Source organism: Phyllobates terribilis, unplaced genomic scaffold (assembly GCF_046119375.1).
Source record: "Phyllobates terribilis strain yellow unplaced genomic scaffold, ASM4611937v1 Scaffold_5__5_contigs__length_657084704, whole genome shotgun sequence".
NCBI lineage: Eukaryota > Metazoa > Chordata > Amphibia > Anura > Dendrobatidae > Phyllobates > Phyllobates terribilis.
This window is the reverse complement of record NW_027362765.1, coordinates 542,300,831-542,313,418: the sequence shown is the minus strand read 5'-3', so window position 1 is coordinate 542,313,418 and position 12,588 is coordinate 542,300,831.

The following is a 12,588-nucleotide window of genomic DNA, read 5'->3' as shown; positions in this document are numbered from 1 at the left end:
GTCCATAAGGGTGTCAAATAAATCAAACTTTTTATCTGGTACAAAGTTCAGACCATATGCTAGAACCTCTAATTGTTGTGATGTTAAAGTCTGTTGTGATAGATTCAATACATTGGAAGTATCAGATGCCTTCACATTTATTTCTTGCGACGAGAAAAAATTTTTTGAATGTTTGGTGTGCTTTCTTCCACCATGTTTGGTACGTTTCTTCTGCATTTTTTTGGTTTTTGAAAGTAAGAAAAATCCGATAGGACATGGCTAGAATCTGTATCATTAGTATTAGTGTTGGATGTATCCAAATCTGGTGAACTGAAATTAACATTTAGATTATGAGGGGGTCGGTTATGCATAGGAGTCCGTTTTAAGATGGATCTCGGTGTGTGAACCGTTTTCTCCCATCTGCCCCACTCATATACTTGATTGAGTTGATAATCTTTATTATCACGAGTACATTTGTTTTTCTTTCTAGAGACAATAATATTCTCCAATTTTGAGATCGTGATAGTAATTTGTGAAAACATGTTATCAAAAGTGCTCTGATCATGTAGATCTTTAAGTGAGCTTTTTAGATTTTCAATTTCAGTGTTCAATTTGAATAGTTTCAGGTCTTCCTCAGCTATAATAAGCTTCATAAGTTCCAGCGAACAGTTAGTTAATATTTGGTTCCATTTGGTAACAAACATCGGGGAATAGACAAAAGTAGGCACTTTTTTTATTCTCACTCCCCTTGGGATCATATTTTTGGCAACATAATTCTCCAAAGTTTTATGATCCCACCAAGTTTTAGTCTCATTAATGAGAAGTTTTTCTAACATGTGAAACTCAGATTGAGGAATTTCCACAGATGAGGAACAACCTGGTTCATCAATGGAAAAGACCTGTGCAGCCTTGCGTATACGGTCTTGTATAGAGTCCGACATATTAAAGCTGAGTTTCACATGTTAGAAAAACTTCTCATTATTGAGACTAAAACTTGGTGGGATCATAAAACTTTGGAGAATTATGTTGCCAAAAATATGATCCCAAGGGGAGTGAGAATAAAAAAAGTGCCTACTTTTGTCTATTCCCCGATGTTTGTTACCAAATGGAACCAAATATTAACTAACTGTTCGCTGGAACTTATGAAGCTTATTATAGCTGAGGAAGACCTGAAACTATTCAAATTGAACACTGAAATTGAAAATCTAAAAAGCTCACTTAAAGATCTACATGATCAGAGCACTTTTGATAACATGTTTTCACAAATTAATATCACGATCTCAAAATTGGAGAATATTATTGTCTCTAGAAAGAAAAACAAATTTAGTCGTGATAATAAAGATTATCAACTCAATCAAGTATATGAGTGGGGCAGATGGGAGAAAACGGTTCACACACCGAGATCCATCTTAAAACGGACTCCTATGCATAACAGACCCCCTCATAATCTACATGTTAATTTCAGTTAACCAGATTTGGATACATCCAACACTAATACTAATGATACAGATTCTAGCCATGTCCAATCGGATTTTTCTTACTTTCAAAAAACAAAAAAACGCAGAAGAAACGTACCAAACATGGTGGAAGAAAGCACACCAAACATTCAAAAAAATTTTTCTCGTCGCAAGAAATAAATGTGAAGGCATCTGATACTTCCAATGTATTGAATCTATCACAACAGACTTTAACATCACAATAATTACAGGTTCTAGCATATGGTCTGAACTTTGTACCAGATAAAAAGTTTGATTTATTTGACACCCTTATGGACATCAACAAGTTTGTCAGAAATTTAACTGTTAAAAGACATTTTTTTATGAAGATCAGGAAGAACCAACTACCAATATTCCGGATCCAAAAGAAAATGAATAGCGCAACTTTAATTTCCAGGAGCAACAGGTCATAATGAATATGGAAGATCTGCAAGATAATTTTGCCTCCCAACAGAATTCTATAAATTCATCACTTTGCTTCAGAAGTCGTAACCCATATTTTTATCCCGTTCAATCTAGAACTGATTCCATGGATAAATTTCAGGAAGTAATCCAGCGTGAACTCAAGGCTTTGCACTCATGCACTGAAGTGAGATCAATCACAAATAACTTTAATAACAGTCAGAATAGAGCTCTCTATGAGTTTATGCATAATAATGAAATCATAATAAAAATGTCGGATAAAGGTGGTCGGGTGGTTGTTATGGACAAAATAATGTATGATAATCAAATGTCATTAATGCTGTCTGACACAACAATCTATACAAAGCTTTCTTCAAATCCCCTGGAATCATACAAAATTGCTACACATGACATCATTTTAGAAGGATTTAATCTTGGAGTTATTTCAGAAAAACAGAGGGATTTTATGCTGGTGGATCACCCGATGTTACCCTGTCTTTATGGGTTACCAAAGATTCACAAAGGAATTATACCTCCCCCTATGAGACCCATTGTCTCCAGTATTCAATCTGTCTCTGAACACCTGGGTGACTGGCTTGATACATTGTTACAGCCTTTAGTACAGAGGTCTGCTGGATTTTTGAAGGATTCTAAGGATGTTTTGGATCAATTAGCAAAATTACATTGGAAAGAAGAATTTAGCTGGTTAAGCTGCGATGTAGTTGCATTATATACTAGCATACCCTATCATATTGCACTACAAGCACTGGATTTTTTTAATTATCTGAATACTTGCTAAATGTCACGGAGTTTTTAATGACCCATAATTTTTTCATGTATGAGCAACAATTTTTTCTCCAGGGGTTTCCATGGGGGCTAAGTATTCCTCTTCAATCGCTAATTTGGTGATGTCTTTTTGGGAATATAGAGAATTGTATGTGACGCGCCCCTGGGCCTGTGTCGCGCTGCGTTGCGCATGCGGGAGCCTACCCGGAGCCGGATCAGTGGAGGGTTGTAGTCTCGTGGCGGTGACCCGGTCCGTGCCCAGGGAGTCAAACTAGACGGCAGTCTATTAGTAGTAAATAGTTGATGACTACGCCACCCGTTGAGTGCAGCCAGGGAGCTGCTGCTGCAGGGCAGACCGCTGAGGCCGGTGGTAGGATTGTGCAGCGTGATAGTATAACCCCCAACGGGAGGGGTATGGCCTCAGGGCAGCCGACGTGGATGATGGGGGTAGCAGGAACCACTCAGAGACGGTACGGTGTAGTTCAGGGTCTTTACTGGTAACAACGATAGACCCTCCCGGAGTACTTGCTAGCAAACGGGGCCTGGTCAGTCTTTGAGCAGATGGGATCTCCCCTGGCCAGGCGTAGTTGTAGGCCTCACAAACTGACTGTACTCTTCTGGCTACCTTGCTAGAAGCTGATGTAAGTAGCCCACGTCCCTGAGTGTACCGTGTGGTGCTCACCCGTATGGCCGGTGACTCGGGGCCTTCTTATGGCTTCCGCTCCACGATGGCGGTGCTGGTCCCACGCGTGTGACCGTGCCTTCGGGCTTCTGGGCCAGAGGACCTGAAATCCCCTGCCTGACGGATTCTGCTGCTGGGTAGAAGTTAGTCCCCACAGCCTCGGACTCCGGGTCCGGTAAAGAATCTTCTTAGTCAGGGCGAGCGCTGCAGCTGCCAGCCCCTGACTCCTTGGAACTCTCCTGTTTCCTATGCTGCTTCTTGTCTCCACTCTCCTTGTCTGACTCACCCTGCCTCAGCCCCGGGTTTATACAGGGGAAGTTCTTCCCCTCCCAAGACTGGGCAGGAGGTGTGGCATGCACAGGATCCCTGACCAAAGGACCTCCCACCTGCTCTCAGACATAACATTACATTACTGTGGAAAACCAGACCCCTGGGGTGCCACATTTGCTCTTTCCATTCCCTGGTCCCATTGCATTTTCTGGTATGGCAGATACATAGATGACCTGATTTTTGTCTGGTGTGGCGGTGTATCTGCCATACCAGAGTTTGTAACACATCTTAATACGAATGTATTTAATTTGTCTTTCACATATCATTCTCATCCCACGTGTATTTCTTTTTTAGATCTTAATTTGAAAAGCATTGAAGGTACAATTGTTCCATCCACTTTTGTGAAACCCATGGCAGGTAACAGTATCTTGCATGCTGCTAGTGGACATCCTCTTTCTACCATTAAGGCCATTCCAGTAGGTGAATTTACTCGTATAAAAAGAAATTGCAGTGATGTTGCTGAACTTCAAAATGAATTTGATACATGCAAAAAAAAGATTAATTAAAAGGAGTTATCCAGCTTGGACACTCAAAAGAGCTGAGAGTATTGTCCACAATAAATCTAGGGATAATCTCATTCAAACACCAAACAGGAAAATTGCATCCAATTCTGGAATTATTAACCATCAAAATAATAAATTAACCATCTCTCTGAAATTCAGTCCCCAATTTTTTCAGATTAAACAAATCATTTTGAAACATCTACCCATTTTATATGATGACAGTACATTAGCCAACATATTAAAAACAGGATGCAGAGTAGTGGCTAAACGGGCTCAAACCTTAGGTAATATATTATCTCCTAGTTTTCAGCCCCCAAAAAACCAGCGTCATACATGTCTAAATTGCAAGGGTTTTTTTAGGTGTGGTCAGAATCGTTGTGGCATGTGCCGCTATGCAAAAACCACAAAGGAATTTTTTAATACAGATAAAACTCAGCAACATGATATAAAACAATTTATTAATTGTAATAGTGATCATCTGGTATATATAATAGAATGCACAAGTTGTAATAAATTATATGTTGGATCTACAGTGCGCAAACTAAAAAAACGCATTGCAGAACACACCAGAGATATTATCAATGTCACTAATCGCAATATATCTCATGCTTCTAGGCATTTTATACAAGTTCACAACAGGAATACTTCCTCTGTTCGGGCATATGGAATTGAATCTTTAATTTTGAACCCAAGAGGTGGCGACAACAGAAGACACCTTTTAAACCGAGAAGCTTTCTGAATGTATTTTCTCAATACTTGCCACCCAGATGGACTCAATATGCGACGAGAACTTCTTTTTCTTTATTTTTAAATAATTGTACGTTTTCTTATTTACTTATTCAAGTGGTGTTTTTTTGTTTGTTTTTTTGTCATGTGATCCGATAGCTGTGTTTTTATTGGTCTATCTATGTATATATACTGGGTCTTTGTCATTTGTATGTAGCTTGGAAAAAGAACACACTATTTGTGTTCGAAACGCGTTGCTTTTATGGACATGGCTTTGATATCTGTATCTTAACTCAATAAAGACAACTATTTTTGGGGATTTATCTGTGGCTGGAGCTTTTCTCCTTTTTTTTTTTTCCCCACATGGACTCCGAAGTGGTTCCTCGTGCTCCGTGCCTCAGAACGCCTATACTCAGGTGAGCTGGTGAACCTTTACTAACATATAAATACACAGCATTCCTCTATTCCGTACAACCTTTCAGAGGAAGCGTCAGAGGGTTAAAATTGGCAAATAAGAAGTGTTTATTTGTCCTTTGAAATGTTTTCATGTTCAACTATTTTCCTTATAAACCTAATGTTCATGTATCTAGACTGTGCCTGCTTCTTCTACTATAAAAGCACTTGCACTTTTCATTCTTAAGATTTTTTGGATTAGGCACCTCCTGACCCATGAATGTTTGGTCATTTTTGTAAATTTGAGAGCCTCCCATATTTTACATTGGATCCATGACTTTGGACATGGTTTTGCTCCTATGAATAAATAAATAAGTAAATATATAATCTCTGATTTATAAACACTAGCACTTTATTAGTGTATTATCATTGTATATTTATTTTTATTTATTACTCTTTGAAGCCTTCTATTAATATTAATCATCATCTCTCTTTGAATACTAGGGTATTTGTCATTGAACTGATACACTTTCTCATATTTAGCATTAGGACTTATGCATATGCTTGGCCATTAGGCGAAGATATCATACGACTAACTTTTTGCTTTAAAACAATTATGTATGTTTAAATCTTGGTTGCATGTCTTTTTCTCCATATGGGTCTCTAATTGATAAAATATGTTCTTCTTTATGAACTTTGATTAACATTCCTTGGGACTGACATTAAATAATTTATACTTAACTACTATTATCTCTGCAGTTTGACTTCTTTTAATTGTTTTATCTTTTTTGTTTATATGTATTTCTCAATAAAGATTAACTGTATTTGAACATGGGAGTAAATTTGTTTGTTTGGTAATGTCAGAAGTTAGTTAAAAATATTATTTTCTTATTAATTGTAGAATAAAGAGGAGGGCAAAAATTGGAGAAGAAAAGAGGAAAGGAGAGAAAATATTTAAAGGGACAAGATAAATGTCTATAGACTAAATAGTCCATTATAAAGAGACATGATTGGAATTCTAAATAATGAGCTCAAAAAAGGATAAATGAACTATTTAAGGGAAAGGGAACCGAAGCACAATTTAACGATTAGTTCTTCAATAAAGCAAGCATAGGAAAGAGAATCATTAACACTGAGAGGATAACAGGAATGTAGACAGTGTATCCACCTCCCTTCCTTTTACAAAAGCAGCTTATCCCAGTTGCCACCTCTGGGTGGGAGTGTACTACCTCTATCACCTTGAATTGGGTATTAAAAGGGTTCACAGTATGCATTTCCAACATGTGACTTGACAACGTAGTATCTTCTTTTCTTTGTATATATCCAAAGTGATCCAAAATACTTCTCCGAAACTCTCTTAGTCTTCCCGATGTAATTTTTGGGACAATCACATGTCGTCATATAAATGACTCCTCTGGTTTTGCAATTTGCAAATTTTCTATTGCAGAAAGCTCTGTGAGTCGAGGCACTAACAAATCCAAGTAGATTCCAATGGCATTTTGCTAGATAGCAAACACCAACTATCAAAATAGGAAGGGTTAGTTGTCAGTTTTTTGTCAGTGGTGACAAGTAAACTTATAGGGCAAAAGATCCAGCTAATTTGGTATTGGATTGCCTTCTTATTTTAGCCACACTACCGCTCTGTGGGCTGAATTATTAGCCTAAACATTATAGGAAGGGCTAATTATCATCAATTTTATAGGGTGCCATTTAGTCATTCCTTATTACACTATGGGATATAAGTACATTAGTACACCACCTGAAATGTCTATCCTTCCTCCCTTCCTATTCTTTTGCCCTTGAATCTCTTGTAGTTAGAATTATATTGTTAACAATTATTGTGTGTATTCACATTTTTTATGTGATTAATAAAAGTTCTATTTTATATTAATATAATTACTCCCATTGGACAGTGAAGTGAATTTAATAAGTTTATTGGAGGTACATTAATAGCAGTGTAGTCAGTAATTTGTACACCATCCATCTTTCTGTTATCTTCTTACAGCCTATTTGTGTGGACCTCCTTAGGATTACTGATGATTGCAAAAATAATATACTGTGCTAAAAAGTAGTACCGGAGTAAATATCACCATACAGTCCAAAGCCTTAGCTGACATCTGTGACACAACTTCAACAAAGATGGCAGATTTGCCCTCTGGGACTGCACATGTCACGAGCCATGGAGGCCACCACTGATATGTGTCAAATTTCAGCTTTTTATTTGATAATATATACAAGAAGCAGAAATCATCCAGAGACAAGGACAAATTCTAATGTAGATATTTGGCCCCAGTTCTAGTACATGAATAAATGCATTGAACTACTTACAAGTTGACTGAAGGAGCGTGAAAAAACTATTCTTGCATCTTCTCAAACTGTCAGGTTACGAAGAGTCAGGTTCATTTTAGCCATAGATTTCTTTATTGGGTTGCTATTTCTGCTGTGCATGCATGGGATTGGACTATTGAGAAACAGTGGGCAGCATATTGACTAGCAATGTGAGCTATTTTCAATGTATTGTAAATTCATAGTATATATTTCCTTGTGCCAAAGTTTCATGAAGGAGAGGAATGGTTGGGGGCAGCATTACGTAAGAAGTGGAAATAATCTATTGAATTTCGTTACTTGAAGTTAGGTTTCTGAAACCTTTGCTTCAGTTTTAGTCCTTAAATTGTACCTCCAATTAGACAGAAAAGTGATTATAATGCAGGAGTGTGCGCAATAGTCATTTCAAGGTATTGTCCTTTGTGCTCCTAAATAGCAGCATAGACCGCCAGTTGCCACTTAGGAGACCCATCATCCTGCTCTGCTTTTAGGATCCCGAATATATTACAGCAATCAGTGCTGTAAAATCACATTACTTTTGTCATGTCTCACATATTGAGCTGTATCCTTATTGCCCTTGGTCTGAATAACCAGTTGTAATGATGCATTGACAGATGACAGTGCAGGAGGGTGGTCCAGATGGAAAAATGGAGGATGTAGTGACTGGATGGCAACAGGTGCAGTAATGCTGGAACCATGGGTTAATTACACAAAGTAGCTAAGCTGAGTATGCAGGAGTTAAATGTAGAGCTGGTAGCGGTATGGCAAAGTTGACTCAATGATAAGTTGACTCAATGATATAGCAGAGCTGAGTTTGTCACAAAGTTCAATGCAGAGCTGACAGTGGTACTGCAAAATTGACACAGCAATATAGCAGAGCTCATTTTGTCACAGAGTTCAAAGGCAGTGCTGACCTACAATGTTGCACAGTCAATAGCATGTAGCAGAGCTTTGCTAATAACAGAGTCAAAGGCAGTGCTGACCAGCAATGTAGCAGAGTCCACAGCATATATTACAGCTGAGATTGTCACAAATCCTAGGCAGAACTGATCAGCAGGAGGGCAGGGCCGTAACTACAACCGGGGCAGCCAGGGCACTGTCCCGGGGCCCCAACCACCCAAGAGGCCCCAAACTGATGGTAAAAAATTGTATTTTAATACTTTAATTTCTCAGAAAATACCCAGTTCCTATATTCCTGTCAGACAATGTCTCCCGGAGGACAGGAGAGACTATCATTTCAATAATTTCCAGGAGCTCTGCCTGAACAAATTGGTAATGTTCAATTAATGTTATGTTTAAGTGAACAAAGTTTAAATATATACTGTTTAAAACTAATTAATATTTAATAAACATATACAGTTATTTGAAAATTGTGCAATATTTGGAATTATTCACCTTATTAATTTTCCAAACATATTCACTGAATATTTAACTTCTAAAACTTGCATCATAAACAACAAAATCTATTAAAGGTTTTGCGGAACGTGGTGAAGCCTGTGTGTTGTATACAACAATGCGTAGCAGGCTTCACCACGTTCCGCACAACCTCTAGTGATTGAAATGTTGAGGGGCCCCACTATGATGTTTTGCCCCGGGGCCCCGAAGTTTATAGTTACGGGACTGCAGGAGGGCAGTCTAAGGTAGTGGCATGGCCTACCGCTACCTAAATAAACATGACCTCATTCCACCTCAGCAAAGCCAATAAGGCCTGGGATTATGAGGTGAGTAACAACCTTCTAAAATGCAGCCTCCCACACTGGATATGAAAGCATAGCAGACAGATCAGGGTGCTCGGTCTCCTAATGCACAGTTCTGCGTAGCATGCAGCATGGACCATGGCTATTTGGTGATGCTGTTTAAAAGACGAATGGACAAAACAAATGATCTAGAAAAATGATTATTGTGCACATGGAACTATGATAGTTTTGTATCACCCCTCCCTCCGAAGAAGCGGAATGCGAAACGCGCGTTGGGGCTGTCCTTTCCTACAGTGACAAGGTTGTATTGCTTCTCTTCCTTATTTTGTTCACTTGATATGTCTTAGTGTATTTCTTATCTATCCCTTGATTTACCACGATTGACACTTGTCTATTTTGTCTGCCATTGGTGCCGGTGACTGTTTTATTTAATCTGTGGTTAATGACATTGGGACTATTTTGAAGCTTCTTTATCTTGGACACGACATAGCCTTAATAAGGGATTTTTCCGTAAACACTTTGATGTTCATCTTTTAGCCCTAAATTTTCATTTTCCTTTACAAGAAATATTTTTGATATTTTTGATTTTCTTGATTCACTAATCTGCATTAAGCATACGTCACTTTAATATATTTGGCTACTGATGGGATCTATTTAATCTCGGCTATGTTCATGTCTGTTTGAATAATTATCATTTATACTACCTATCACTCTGGGTACCTTCATTTTTTCACTTCTCCTTTATGCATTTTTATAAAAATATTTTTAAATAATTGAATAAAATGGATTTTTAACTTGCATTTATACTTCCTTGTTTTGATTGGTTTAGTTTTGCATTTGAAAGTACACTTTAGTGTTAAGCCACCATTGCAATACAGTCAGTCAGTGCTTATTACCGAAAGTTCTTATGTGCTTTATGTGATGTAAACCTTAAAATAAAAAAAAGGAATTAATAGGATCATTTAGTGTCTTATATTACCATAGCAGAAATTATGAATTGAAAAATGGACCACTCCCAAAAAACAGATCAGACAATCAAGGACAAGAAGGAACAAAGAACGCCTGAACAGAATGCCAAAAAGTGAATCTCTTGCCCAGTATATAGTAAAGATACAAAACTTTATTGAAAAAAGGCATTAAAAGACAAAAATCACAAAGGTCAATGAATCAAGTCAATGTGCAGGATAGACAGGCAGGCAAATTGCAATCGTGAGGTGGTCAGATGGGCTTTGCATATATATAAGAGAAGGAGATAGTAAATATTCAATTGCATAAGATATGAGCATATAATTAACCCCAACAAGTAAAAAGATGGGAAAGAAGAAGTGCACCCTCAGAAATCATTGACAAACAGATAGTCCCGGGAAAGTGGTGACACCCCCCAAAAGGTAACAATATACATGCAAAGGGAGGCACAAAATGCAGACAAAGCATCCCCCGAGGAAGCCAATGCGAAACGCGCGTTGGGGCTCTGGCGTGACACGTGGGCTTTGATTTACTGATGGGTAAGAAGTTTTCTACATTTGTCTGCATTTTTTGCCTCCCAGTGTTTATTTCTCATAATGTTTATGATTATGGATTACAGCCAATCAAACACAAAAGTCATTATCTCAGTAAATTAGAATACTTTATAACAACAGCTTGAAAAATGTTTTTAAAATCTGAAATGTTGGCCTACTGAAATGTATGTTCAATAAATGCACTCAATACTTGGTCGGGGCTCCTTTTACATCAATTACTGCATCAATGTGGCATGGCATGGAGGCGATCAGCCTGTGGTACTGCTGAGGTGTTATGGAAGCCCAGGTTGCTTTGATAGCAGCCTTCAGCTCGTCTGCATTGTTGGTTCTGGTGTCTCTCATCTTCCTCTTGACAACACCCCATAGATTCTCTATGGGGTTAAGGTCAGGTGAGTTTGCAGGCCAATCAAGCACAGTGATGTTGTTGTTTTTAAACCTGGAATTGGTACTTTTGGCAGTGTGGACATATGCCAAGTCCTGCTTGAGAATGAAATTTCCATCTCCAAAAAGCTTGTCGGCAGAGGGAAGCATGAAGTGCTCTAAAATTTCCTGGTAGACGACTGCGCTGACTTTGGTCTTGATAAAACACAGTGGACCTACACCAGCAGATGACATGACTCCCCAAACCATCACTGATTGTGGAAACTTCACACTAGACCTCAAGCAGCTTGATTGTGTGCCTCTCCACGTTTCATCCAGACTCTGGGACCTTGATTTTCAAATGAAAATTGGAACTCTGGGACCTTGTGGAATGTGTTAATGACTGCCTTCTGGACATCTGTCAAGTCAGCAGTCTACCCCATGATTGTGGAGCCTACTGAAACAGACTAAGGGACCTTTTTAAACACTTATGAAGCCTTTGCAGGTGTTTTTTGCTAATTATTAGTGTTGAGCATTCCGATACTGTAATATCGGGTATCGGCCGATATTCGCAGTATCGGAATTCCGATACTTAATTCCGATACTTTTACAATATCGGATACCGGAATCGGAAGTTCCCATAATGCCTGCGCTCTGCAGTGTCTGTGAAGGATGACAAGTTGGATGGCAGCGCGATCCAGCCTGTCATCAGAATGCCATCCCAGCGGGGGAGAATTCTCCTGATTGTTTAAAAGCCGGCGGGCGGTATAAAGCCGCCGGCTTTTAAACAATCACACAGCCCCATACTGCTTCCCCGCAGCCTCCCACCCCGATCCTCCGCTCCCCTCGCCACCTCCCATCCCGATCGTAAGTTAGGACCGGGCGGGGAGCGCAGCTCCAAGGAGCGGGGAGTGAAGGACCCGGGCGGGGAAGCCGGCAGTGAAAAGACTTCACCGCCGGCTTTCCCGTTCTGTGCTGCGCTTTCCCGCCGGTTATTTCAAATGAACAGCTGAGGTATCAGCTGATGCCGATCAGCTGTTCATTTGAAGTCGCCGCGTTGCCCTCAGAGGGTTCATGTGAGTTCATGCTTGACTGCATGAACTCACATGAACTTTCCCACGGCCGCACAGGTCAGCCTCACCTCCCAGACGATCAGACCGTCATGATTAGTGTGTGTGCGGGGTGTGTGTGCGGGGTGTGTGCGCGATGTTTGTGCGGGTGTGCGCGGTGTCTGTGCGATGTGTGCGGGTGTGTGCGGTGTGTGTGCGGGTGTGTGCGTGCAGGCAGACATAGGCCGATGTGACACTACTACTCCCATCGGCCTATGTCTGTCCCCCGTCCACTCCTGCCAGCAGGATCAGCTCGATGGGAGCAGTAGTTCCCATCAGA